The sequence below is a fragment of the Lepus europaeus genome, chromosome 11, assembly GCF_033115175.1.
Source record: "Lepus europaeus isolate LE1 chromosome 11, mLepTim1.pri, whole genome shotgun sequence".
Taxonomy (NCBI): Eukaryota; Metazoa; Chordata; class Mammalia; order Lagomorpha; family Leporidae; genus Lepus; species Lepus europaeus.
In genome coordinates this window covers 78,345,957-78,349,188 of record NC_084837.1, presented here as the reverse complement: position 1 = coordinate 78,349,188, position 3,232 = coordinate 78,345,957, and the positions used below count along the sequence as shown (strand labels likewise).

Sequence of the window (3,232 nt, the reverse complement as noted above, 5' to 3'; positions counted from 1 at the left end):
AGAACTTGGATTCCAAAAGACTTTTTCTATCATAAGGGAAGGAAAGGCAAAAATGACTAAATATGAGTATGGGAAATGTCATCAATGTCTTCTGGATGCTTCTACTTTTTTAGTAAAGGTAGAGATGAGGTCTGTTTCTATCAGCTCTTATTAGCCCAGTTCACTGAGACCTTGTCCTAGACTCAGAACCCAACAATTTACTTTGAAAAGTGAGTTAGACATGGCTATGCAGCTGCCAGGTTCTTATGACAGGCCAGGGGCTGGCAGGGGGTATAATAGCATTGGCAGAGGAGCTGGCTTTGAAAGGATGAGGCGGGGTGCCTATGGTGGAGGCTATGGAGGCTATGATGACTATGGCGGTTATAATGATGGGTATGGCTTTGGATCTGATAGATTTGGAAGAGACCTCAATTATTGTTTCTCAGGAATGTCTGATCATAGATAGAGAGACGGTGGGTCCAGTTTCCAGAGCACTACAGGGCACTGTGTACACATGAGGGGGTTACCTTACAGAGCCACTGAGAATGATATTTATAATTTTTTCTCGCCTCTTAATCCCATGAGAGTCCATACTGAAATTGGACCGGATGGCAGGGTTACTGGTGAGGCCGATGTTGAATTTGCTACTCATGAAGATGCAGTAGCAGCTATGGCAAAAGATAAAACTAATGTGCAACACAGATACGTGGAGCTCTTCTTGAATTCTACTGCAGGAACAAGTGGAGGAGCTTATGATCACAGCTATGTAGAACTCTTTCTGAATTCTACAGCAGGGGCAAGTGGTGGTGCTTATGGCAGCCAAATGATGGGAGGAATGGGCTTATCCAATCAGTCCAGGTACGGGGGCCCTGCTAGCCAGTAGCTGAGTGGCGGGTATGGGGGCGGTTATGGTGGTCAGAGCAGTATGAGTGGATATGACCAAGTTCTGCAGGAAAACTCCAGTGACTACCAGTCAAACCTTGCTTAGGTAGAGAAGAGGCATTTAGCAGCTCCCGCTACAGAAATAAAAGCTGTGCATTTATGGGAGTGGAATAGAGTGGGAGGGATGTTTAGTATATCCAGTATGATTGGTAAGTGGGAACTACAATTGATTCTGACCGCTTTTGGTCAGCTTCCTCTCTTTCCTTTCTTTCTTTTTATCTTTCTCCTTTTTTAAGAAAAAAAAAAAAGATTAAGTTTAACAGTTTTGCATTACAGGCTTGTGATTCCTGCTTACTGTAAAGTGGAAATCAAGATTGTTTTAAAACTTTATGCTCAGTCATTTTAAACACTGAAACATTCAGCTAGGATGTAATAACAAAGTTCAGTATTGACCATAACTGTTAGAACAATTTTCAGCTTTCCTCAAGTTAGTTATGTTGTAGGAGTGTACTTAAAGCAGGAAGCATATTTAGGTTAAAGCAGTTTCGCTTATGTTAAATGTTGCTCTTATACCACAATACATTGAAAACTTCAGCTGCATGTTGAGAAACAGGCTTTTCTGTAAAACTAAAATATAGGAGTTATGTCTACAATTCAAAGTGAAAACATTTGGCATGTTTGTTAATGCTAGCTTTTTGGTTCAATATCCTGTAAGGCACGTGAGTGTACACTTTTTTTTTTTAAGATCTGGGACAATTTTGAGATGTAATACCAATACTTTAGGAGTTTGGTCGTTTTGTTTGTATGAAATTCTGAGACTTTGATTTAAATCTTTCCTTGTATTGTGATTTCCATTTAGATGTATTGTACTAAGTGAAACTTGTTAAATAAATCTTCCTTTTAAAAACTGGAAAAAAAAAAAGTGAGTTAGAAGAACCCAGTAATCTTGCGACAAGTGCTGGGTTCTCAGTAGCATCACAGCCGGTTCTGGAACCTGTCCCTGAGAACAAATGCCATTTAGAGAAGCACACACATGAGACGGTCCTACTCCAATGAGAACCCACCTAAGTGTGTGAAAGCTTTGCAGCCACCCAAACTGGACAGTGGAGTGAGAAATAAGCGAGCCAGGCCTCGTCAGTGCCTCTAGTAATATCAGGCAAATGTTGCTGGCACCCTAATGAAAAAATCAAGAGAACCACCTCACAATTTTTCAGTTTCTACCTCTATCCTCTTTTTCTAACTTGCTTCTTCTCTGTTGGTTTTCTAAGTTTGTCTTCATGTTTGGATACTCTCCCTCTTCCCAGCCTTTTAGAAGAGTTAGTTCTTGGCATGAAGTGATTTTTAATTCAGTTTCTCCCTGAAACAGGATAAAAATAGGACTCACTAAATGAATCCCCTCCCAATCTGATTATGGATCCATCTCCAGCTCCAAACAAGGAGCATCCATATCCTAACCCAAGGGACTCTTACTCCTTGGTTAGGGACTTCTACAACCTGCATGCACGCCCAGAATAACCCAATGTGACCCATGCCATACAGGACTATCCTTGGGTGGCAATAGTAAGCAACACCATCAATAAAAAGGTTTTTTTAGGTCATAATTTTGGAGGTTCAAAGTCTAGATGTTATGAGCAGACTGAGGCTCTGGAGAGGAGCCCATGGTGAATGACTGACAGTAAAGTATGTACTGAGGAAAGATCAATGGTAAGCCAGAAAGCAGAGAGGATGGAAGGAGCTGTGCTTGCTGCTTTTAGAACTTCCTCTCTTGGGACTGGCGCTGTGGCGTAGCGGGTAAAGCCACTGCCTGCGTACCATATAGGCACCAGTTCAAGTCCTGGCTGCTCCACTTCCGGTTCAGCTCCCTGCTAATGCACCTGAGAAATCAGCGGAAGATGGTCTAAGTGCTTGGGCCCCTGCAACACGTAAGAGGCACGGAAGAAGCTCCTGGCTCCTAGCTTCAGATCAACGTAGCCCCAGCCATTGCGGCCATTTGGGGGGTGAACCAGTGGATGGAAGATTTCTCTCTCTCTCTCTCTCTGCCTCTACCTCTCTGTAACTCTGCCTTTCAAATAAATAAATCTTAAAAAAAAAAACAAAAAAACAAAAAACAAAAAACAACTTTCTCTTTCAAAAACTCAAGGGATCTGAGGAGAACTATCTTCTGAGAGTGCCTCCCTCTAGCCTCATCTCCCCCAAGTTCCACAGCACTTTTCAATACTGCCACCCTGTGGACCAACCCACCAGTCACAATGGATCTTTGGTGGACACTCAAATCATACCCAAAACATAGCACCATCCAGCTCTTTCATCCCTCTCCAGCCCTAAAAATAGCAAATGTTTCTGGAGCAGCTGCTTGGCCCAGTGGTTAAAA

General features: G+C 42.5%; 1 pseudogene; it reads left to right on the top strand.

The window, feature by feature from the left end:
• Positions 1-220: 220 nt before the first annotated feature.
• On the top strand, positions 221-1,074 carry LOC133769575 (heterogeneous nuclear ribonucleoprotein H2-like; annotated as a pseudogene).
• The last annotated feature ends 2,158 nt before the right edge of the window (positions 1,075-3,232 follow it).